Source organism: Camelus ferus, chromosome 23, assembly GCF_009834535.1.
Source record: "Camelus ferus isolate YT-003-E chromosome 23, BCGSAC_Cfer_1.0, whole genome shotgun sequence".
Lineage (NCBI taxonomy): Eukaryota > Metazoa > Chordata > Mammalia > Artiodactyla > Camelidae > Camelus > Camelus ferus.
The window spans coordinates 18,299,838-18,309,327 of record NC_045718.1 but is presented as its reverse complement, the minus strand read 5'-3'; the positions used below and the strand labels follow the sequence as shown (position 1 = coordinate 18,309,327).

The 9,490-nt window shown below is 44.6% G+C and overlaps 1 long non-coding RNA gene across 1 annotated transcript in view; it reads right to left on the bottom strand.

The window, feature by feature from the left end:
- Positions 1-7,490: 7,490 nt before the first annotated feature.
- LOC116659428 overlaps positions 7,491-9,490 on the bottom strand; it is a 62,991-nt gene continuing 60,991 nt past the window's right edge. The window contains exon 5 of the long non-coding RNA XR_004314824.1: positions 7,491-8,114. This is a non-coding gene — a long non-coding RNA (uncharacterized LOC116659428). The remainder of the gene's footprint in view (positions 8,115-9,490) is intronic.

The window sequence follows — 9,490 nt, the reverse complement described above, 5'->3', positions numbered from 1 at the left end:
TCCCCCTAACCCACCACTACCAAGAGTACCCCAGTCAGGGAATACTCCTTCAGCCAGGGTTCTGGAATAAAGATGACGGTGGAGCAGATCCCCAAACAATTCAAGATGTGGATACATACATAGTGGGAAAAAGAAACCTTTGTTGTTGTAAACCAGTAAGATTGAGGGCCATTTGTTACCACAATATAACCCAGTTTATTCTGACCAATACACAAGTACAAAAAATAATGAAACCTGAATTGAGTACCCACAATTCAAATAAAACAATTCAAGTAAAACAACATCCTATAAGCCCAGTGGTATTTCCCAATTGTGACTCTTATTAGCAGTCATTGTCTACATGATGCTACCAGGTTTTGAAGAATCTGTACTAGACATTTTTCATATATTATCTCATTTAATCCTTTCCACGATGGTAATAAGGTAGATTTAAATTTCCATTTTATAGATGAGAAAACTGACAGCCAAAAAGGTTAAGTAATTTGCCAAATGTTATTCACCTATTGTGTACCACAGCAGGAATTTAACCCATTCTGATTCTAAATCTTGCCTTCATAGCCTTCTTCCACAGGACTAAAGAAGAAATAAGCTACAACTTTGAAGTCATAAAAACTAGGGTCATACTAATGTGACCTAAAGTTTTTCAGCCTCCCTGAGGCTTGGTTTTGTCATCTGTAAAATGGAGATGACACTATCTCCAGTGTTGTTGGAGGATTCGATATATGTACAGCTAATCTGCATACCGCTTGGCACATATCAGCCTTCAGTAAATGATGCTCAAGATAATCAGTGGCAGTCCTGATACAGCCTAGATGTACTTAGAGTAAAGAGAGAAAGACCCACTCTTTCTGGGTCCTAGAAAAAGCACCCCCCTCGTGGGTTGTCCTGAGCCCAGAGCTCAGCAGGGACCTGTGACAGTAGACATGTGCTGGGTCATAGAGCAGGATGGGGGTCACCACTAAGGAGAGGGCCACAAGGGCTGGCGCAGGGCAGCAGCAGACCTAACTCCGCCCTCAATCTAATAGGCAAAGCACAAATGGCCAGGGACAGCCGTCAGCGGGCCCCCTAACAGATGGACCCATGAAATATAGGAACAGGTTGGGCCCCAGCGGCCAGAAAAAGAAAAAGAGAGCTTAGAGGAACAGGGCCTGGCTCTGGATGAAGACAGAGGGGTAGAGAGCTGCAAACAAGAGGGAGTTTGCAATATGCATGGCCCCTGACTAGCAATGAGCTGATGGCAGCAGCTGATGGGACTAATGACAGGAGGTAATGATGATGAAAAGCACTTAAGCAAGGGCCTCAAGTCGCCGTTGTTGCTGCTGAAAGGCCTCCGCCACCAAACAAAGCAATTAGTCAGTCACCCTGCCACCCAGCCCCTCCTCTGCCCGCCTCCCTTTTCCCACCTTTGCAGACCTCAGACCATTCATCCCTTTGTCTCACCAGCCCAGCCGGCAGCAGCCCAGGCCCAGTGAGCAGAAATACACCAGCTGGAGCCCAGCCTATAACGGCTGTCTCCCCAGCCAGCAGCGCCAAAGGTGGGTGGGGCTACAAAGGGGGACAGGCCTCGGGGAGACCATTCTGTCTCCATGAATTTTACATGAAAAAATTACCTGTGCATTTGTATATTTCATTGTAGGACAATGGCCATTCCCTATATCACAAAGAGTAGACCTACTGGTTTTTGCAGCTGGGAGGGTGACTCAGAGCTGTAAATTAGCAAGGAATTTTGAGTTTGGGTCTTTCTCTACCCAGAAAGAAAGATTACTAGGCTGGGAGTGGAGGATCCCTGAGTTCTTGCTTTTGCTTCTATTCATCCTTTAAGACTCACCTTAAGCATTCCCATTCTTGGAACCCTTCCTTCATCCTTGCAGACTGTCCTCTCCTGGTACCATTACAGCAGGTGTTATGAGATAACACTGCATGGTCATGATTGCTTCCTGTCCACCTATCTTCCCTCCTCTCCAGACTGTGAGCTCACAGTTGACCGGGACTATTTCTAGTCCTCTTTCCAACCTCAGTATCCAGCACCTGGGGGCTACACAGCACCTTGGATAGTTTCTGAGATGTGCAACTTCCAAATCCATAAAGTAGGGATAATCACATATGCCCTATTACATGCTCCAGTTTGGTATTTTGGAACCAAATATGAGAGCAAAACTGAAAAGCATTTGGAAGTGCACAGTGATAAATGAATTATGAATGTTAGGCACTGTGCATCACTGCTTTCCTCATTCACTCATACGACATTTTTTTAGCACATTTTAGGCATTAGGCATTTTTCTGGTACAAGTGGAACCCCTCTTTGAAGCTCCTCTAAACTCACTGTCTTATCCCCTGGAGCTCTGTACATAGCCTCTGGTCATGGCCCAAATCAGTAAATCTGCCTTGGATGAAATTTATCTCCACTTGCTGATGTCAACACCAAAACCCCAAGCTTACTGTTTGCCATCCATGAAAACCGACAATCATATTTTGAGTGTTCCCTACAAATAGGGGACCAGGCATGGAGGAGAGGAATATATACAGTTCCAGAGTCTTCCCCAACAAGAAAATCGTGAAAAGAGTTGGAAGACATACATCAGAGAATGATGTCACGATTCACAGAGGGAAAAGTTTCATTAACCGATGTATTAGAAAAGCCTTAAGGACAGAGGTGACATTTGAGTTTGGTTATGAAGAATTGAAAGACTTCAGAAGGCAGGGATTATGCAAAAAAAAAAAAACCCAACTATTCTCAAAAAATTTGAGTTATGAGTTTCCTTAGAGGGTCAGTCTTCAACCTCATTGTATGGATGAGGAAATTGAGGCAAAGAGATTCAGTAACTTGCACAAGGTCACTTAGCTAGTAACTAGCAGGGCTGGGATACAAACACCGCAGCCCACACTTTGTCCAGGAAATGATGTACCAGAATCTGCTTTAAGCAAAAGACAAAGGAAAAGAGACAGAGGGCAAGAACAATAAGAGGAAAAGATGGGGTAGAAAGGAAGAGAGAGAGAATGAATTGAAACCAAAAAAAAAACTACTAAAATTCCTAGAGAATGGGAGACATCTAGGAAGCTATTACAAAAGTCGAGAAGCAACATGATTAAAACCCGGTCAAAGGCGGTAGCTGCAGGAACGGAAAGGAATGCATAATTCTGGAAAGGGGATGTGTTGGTTCATTCAAGCTGCTGTAACAATATCAAAGTCTGGGTGGCTTATAAACAACAGAGATCTGTTTCTCACAGTTCTGGAGACTGGAAGTCTGAGATGAGGGTGCCAGGGTAGTTGGGTTCTGCTGAGAACGCACATCCTGGCTCATAGACAGCCATCTGCTAGTGGTGTCTTCACATAGCTTCTGAAGTCTCTGTTACAAGGGCTCTGATCCTATCCCCGAAGGTTCCACTCCTGTGAACTAATCACCTCCCAAAGGCCCCACCTCCCAACACCATCACCTTGGGAATTAGGTTTCAACAGCGAATTTCGGGGGGGAACACAAGCATTTAGTCAATAGAAGATGAGTTAACAGACTTTGATTACTGAATGTAATGAGATGGGGGAGAGTAGAATTCTAAGATTTCAAGCTTGGAGAACAACTCAGAAAACAGTTTAGAAACCTATGTTTTGCTAAGCATACCATCCCGTTCCCCAGGATTGCCACAGACTATGAGCTGGTCTCCCTGCGAAACCAAAACCTCCCCGTTGCCATATTTTTTTCTGCTTTGTGAGGAATGAATGCTGGCAAACAGGAAGTGGGGAATGGCTTTTTTTCTCACTGTAGGGCTCATTTTTCATGGCGACAATATTATAAAGTCAGTAAATAATTGATCTCAGATGAGTAAGTAGGTTTGGGAGTTATATAACCCATCTCAGCTCACCCAAGGGCACGCTGCACAGGGCTGCACCATTCTGCCTGCTCACAGGGATTCTGGGATGTGTAAATGCCTCTCAATTCTGCCTCCAATCAGAAGACACTAGCTTTGTTCAGAGTTAGCCGGGTTCAAATCTAGGATGTGCCCAAACACGAAAGAGGCATTGTTTTCTGTCCCTGGGCCCTCCATATGTTAAAAGCATCTATTAAAATGTGTCTGGGATGGAAGAAACCCAACACACTGTCATTAATTTAAGGAAATAAAATTATACCATATGAAGCGTTATCATAAGGAAGATGGTGACCAGCTGTTCTGCAGCTCCTCTGGGTTAGAATAAGAGAAAGTGGGAGGGAGCTTAATTTGAAATTGAATTGGGAGTGGGAACTTGACAGAAGGAAGGGAGCATAGCCAATGAGGGCTACAAGACAGACAGACAGTGGGGCTGTGGTAAATGGGGAGATGAGATTATTGTGGGGTGGGGAGGGGAGGGGTTCACTCAGCCCAAGACAAAATGAGGTTTTATTTCCTCTGTACCTTTGGGTTCCTAATGTCCTTAGAGTTTCTCTCTTTTTTTGCCTCTTTCCAGGGGGAAAAAAAAAAAGACTGTTTTTTTTTTAATTTTCAGTAAGGTTAAAACAGTTGAGACATTTTCATTTTAATATAGATCAAAGCCTTCTAATAAATGAATGAAGCAGGAGGTAGATTATCAGAGATTATAGCCTTGTGTAGTGTTCAGTCCAGTGCTACCTAGAGACTTCAGAATTTGCCTGGATTTGGGAAACTGGTAGCATAGATGTAAAGTTCCTTGTGGCTTAAGGAATCTCTAATTCCAACCCGGACCAAGGCTAAATTGTGAGTAACCTAATTTATTCATCAGTCACCCCGAGATCCTGTACTCTCCCTGGCACCCCACTTCCTCTCATTTTTAGACATTCAGAGCCACAGTCCCAATCGAAATATGTCTCCAGCAAATAATTTACATCATTACTTTACTCCTAATGAGCTAAAGTCACTTCTACTCTCTCTTCTACTTGCATTTGTATTGAAGCTCTTCCTCTCCCTGGGAACCAGAGGCCTGATTCTCCGGTCAAGAAATTTCAAAATACCGGGAAAAGAGCACGGAGATTTTTTTTTTTTTCTGGAAGAGATTCATTTGAATCCTGAAATGGTACAAAGAAGGAGGCAGTTTGTTCTACCTACTTCTCAGGGCTGTTCCATTAAAATCGATCCTCTGTTACAACTGAAACCCCATTAAAAAGTGGAAAGAAGTCAGAACACTTCTCAAAGGGGGCAAAAAAAGAATTGGCCTCCTGCACTAAAATGTCAGACAAAGTCTTGCTGTGATCACAAAAGTTACGTGTCCAAGCTCATACTGCTTGCCATGGGGCAGTCCAATAAATTAAGAGAGGAGTTGTTGGGACAAGGAATAGTGACTTTCTACGGAAAGCCATCAGACCGAGATGGTGAACTAGTGTCCCAAGGAACCATCTTGCCTGAGTGACAACTCATGCTTCTTTTATACTAAAAGGGGAGGGAGTGAAGTCAAACATTTCCTGTTTCCGGTCAGCCTCCGGAGGGGATGTGTTTATTTCTTCCTCCCTGCAGTCATTCGCAGGTCAGCCTGGTCAGGATGTTTCCTGTGAGCTAAACAAAGGTATTTTAGCTTAATGCTCGTTACCTGGGAGGCAGGGTTCCCAGAGATGGGCCATTATGTATAATTTAAGCTTATAGGCAACATCCCTCTAGTGATTAATTTGTAACAAAAAGCAACAGAATACAGAGGTTAAAGTAAAAGAAACATGTCTAATATAGAATCAGATTTGTTCTTCTCTATTACACAAATAGAACTCTAACCCTGCAACACAGCAAGGAAGTAACACAAATGCACAAACATGCATACAGTCTGTGAAGGAGGAACAGAACACTGGAGGCCTTCAGAGGAGGGAGAGGGGGTTACAGATGGTCAGATCGGGAGGCTGCGTGAGAGAGATGGTATTTGGTAAGCACTAGGATGGTGTCTGGGTGGGTTTTGGTTCCTCATGGAGACCTGCTCATAGTCTGTGGCAGTATTGGGGAACGGGATGGTATGCTTAGGACAACACAGATTTCTAAACTATTTTCTGAGTTGTTCTCCAAGCTTGAAATCTTAGAGATCTACTCCTCTCCATCTCAATACATTGAGTATTGTGAACGAAAAATACCGCGAGCCATATCAATAAACAAAGAATGCTGAAGCCATCAAGTCATCAGTGGCTGCCACCATCCCTCAGTGAAGACAAGCCTGCAGCCCAGCCTCTGCTGCCCCTCACAATGGTGCCCTCTGAGGGGACTCAGAATAAGAAAGGACAAGACACTGACCCTAGATGCTAGTTGCTTGTCAAAGGAATGAATTCACTGAGCCCAAATGTTTATTTCCTCCCATACATAGAAAAGCGCTAAATTCTTTAACTTGAGATGCCTGGTTTTCTTTAGTTAACAAGTAATCTTTTAATGCTCCAACTACCTGTTCTTTGTTGTAGAACTCCCACATATCCTAGCTCTTCCCCTACCTCTTTGGAGCAGTCCTGCAGAGCGATCTGGGAGGCTGTCATCCAGGGCTGAGTCCTCAGAAATGTCCACTGAATAAAACATAACTCTCAACTTTTAGTCTGTGTATTTATTTCAGCTAACAGTTTCAAGGTCTGTTAACCCATCTGCTATGGACTGAATGCTTGTGTCTCCCCCAGATTCATATGTGGAAACCTAAACCCCAAGGTGATGGAGTAGGCTTGAGAGAAAAGCATCCTCAAGCAGCAGAGAGGCATGAGCAAAGGCACGGGGATGGGGCGGCTGGGCCAGGAAACTCGAGGGAACCAGTGTAGCTGGTGCGGGCCACGACTAGGGCAGCAGTGGGAAATGACCCTGGAGAGGCCGGGCGGTCCATTGTCCCGAAGCCCACCAGGATGAGGCGCTCCTCCTTCACTCAGTGGACATGGGGTGGCTTCAGGATTTGGGGAGGGAAACACATGAGGTATCACATAACCCACAAGACCCAAGCTGGCCCTTCGTGATTAGCTCATCTAATTCTTTTCCTGACTGAAAGAATTTTAGGGCTTTACCTTCACCCTTGAGCTCTGCCTTCCTGATCTGGTAACATTTTGCCCAGAGTGACCACAAATGAGCCCGTTTCCAACGCTCTTTCTAACCATGATCGTCTGTCCTTCTCTTCTTAAAATGTCCAAGTTCCCCAACTGGGTCTAGAACAGAAGCAGTTCTATTTGAAAAGAACAGAAGGAGAATTGCTTTCAAATAATAAACCTTGGCATTCAGTTTTTCTTGAATTGAGGAACATTTCGGTTGAAAATTTGGCACCTCCCATTGATAACCAACAAGAGAACTGGGCGCACGGAGGAGAAAGGGGGTGGGGCAAACATGACAGCATAGAGGCTTGAAACACCGGCTTCTGTTTCTCTGTCACCTCAAAGCGAGAGACCAAGCCCTTCTGTTTTCCTGGCAACTCTAAAGCAAGCATGAACCCAGTCTCCAAGTCAGCAGGAGCCTTGAACACAGTAAGATCAGAGAGCCAATTTGGTCCCCGCCCCAAATCAAAGCAGCATTCATTTTGTTCTTAAGTGCAAAGTTGTTTGAGGACAATTTACTCCCCCACTGACAATCTATGTCAAAGTTTCAGCCTCCCTGGAAATAGTTGTGATCTGAACTCTTTCAGGGGCAAGGGAAAAAAAAAAAAAAAAAAGAAAGAAAGAAAACACACAAAACCCCCACATAACTCCAGCTCTTTTAATGGACAAGTTGACAGAGTCCTTAACTATTAAGCATCTCTCTGGGTCCCCACCATAATTACAGGCTGGAAAGGAGAGTTGCGTTTCATGTGATTGGAGACCGTTTGTGCTTCTGTCCATTAGGGAACAAAGAAAAGGAAGCATTTTCAAGAACTTGATGCCAAACATTTTTCACTAGGGAATTTTATTCAATGACTTGCAAAATAATCTCAAAGATGGTCATTTCATCATTAAAACGTTCTTTAAAAAATTTGCCCCAGACTTGTTTAGAGCTGATGTTGATTGGTGGCCCTTTGGAAATTATGTGCTTGATTTAGCACCGTCCTCTCCTAAAACCGTATCAACCACACCCCCTCCCCCATCGGTGTTCCACTTAATTGAGTCAGCCTCTCACTTTTCGCCTGCCCAGACAGTGATGAAGATGTACGGCATACGACTCTTTAGCAGTTTCCTTTCTCTTTTACATCAAGGGAATCCATCAACCTGGAGAGGAAAAAAAAAAAAAATAGCCCTGGGGAGGCAAGAAGAGGGAGGAGGGGAGCTGATCACCAGCAGGACTTTTAGAAAGGACTAGAATTAGGAACGAGTTTTCCTTGCCGAAAGAAATCTCTTTATAGCTTGATGCTGGTGTCCAGTAGGGAACGGGAAATGAGAAACAGAAAGACACTCAGATACCTTAAAACTCAACGTATCTGAGCCAAAGATTTTGCAGGGAAATGCATTCCCGACCTCTTCCAATATTGTCTCATCATAGTATCAAAATTCCCATCGTGCCCTCCCTTCTCCTCTGTAACCGACCACAGTTCTCCTCAGCCTGCAAAATGCAGCTCAGGCGCCACTTCCCCTGTGTAGCTCTCCTTGGCCGCTTTATCCAACCCTGGTCTCTCCTTTCTCCAAAATCTACTTTCACCTATGGTTACTACCAAAAAGTCCAGTGTTGTAGAGAGTCTGTAAGATTAATATAGACGCCTCCGTTGTGCCGGCTATCGGGGTGGGTGTGTCAGGAGGGTGCAGGGTGGAGGGTTAGGATATTCAACATCCTTGAACGTCTGCTGCAGGGACATCCTTTCTCCAGATGAGGACAAACAGGGATACCTCGCACAGCGGGAAGGGAGTTGGGATCACCAGCTGAAGAAGGGAAGGAAGGCTTTAAGTGGGAAGGAGGCGGCAGGGTGGGCGGGGATAGCAAAGGGGCCTGCGGCCTCTGGAAGGGTCTGCTTTCCCATTGGCCCCACAGGCCCCATACATCAAAGGGAGAAAGAGGAGATGGAGCCTGTTTGTGTGTGTTTTGGGAAGATGCTATCATGAAAGTGCTCCTGAATCAAATTAATGCAGCCTTTTCTGTGGCTGGGAATGAGTGTGGAGAGTCTGTGTGTACAGAGAAAAGGCATCTGTGGAATTTATGTCCTCCCTAAGTATGGAAATTCAATTACCAGCACTGACCTACCTAGGACAGGTCAGATAGGAAAGGCGTGAAAAGGCCTTTATTTCACAGTGATGGGAAAATATGTATTTTTCTGTCCTGGTATCTTTACCTACCTCCTCCATTACTCCCTCTTCACCAAATACACACACACACACACAGACACACACACACTTTTTTCATGCCCTTCTCAATAACTTCAGTTATGTTTTTGATCTCTCTCTCCAAATTGTTCCCACCCCCAGCCTGTAATGCTCATGCTCTTCTCCTGAATTATTTAAAACCCATCAGGCATTTCATGTTGTGCTGCAACGTTGGCATCCCCATTACACCTTCCCTGGTGGCTTTGACAAAACCAGCACTGTGTCCTCTCTGAAGTCCTACTGCATCGAAAATCTGCTCTGTGTTCCCTAGTATATGCATGCTGTGTGTGTGT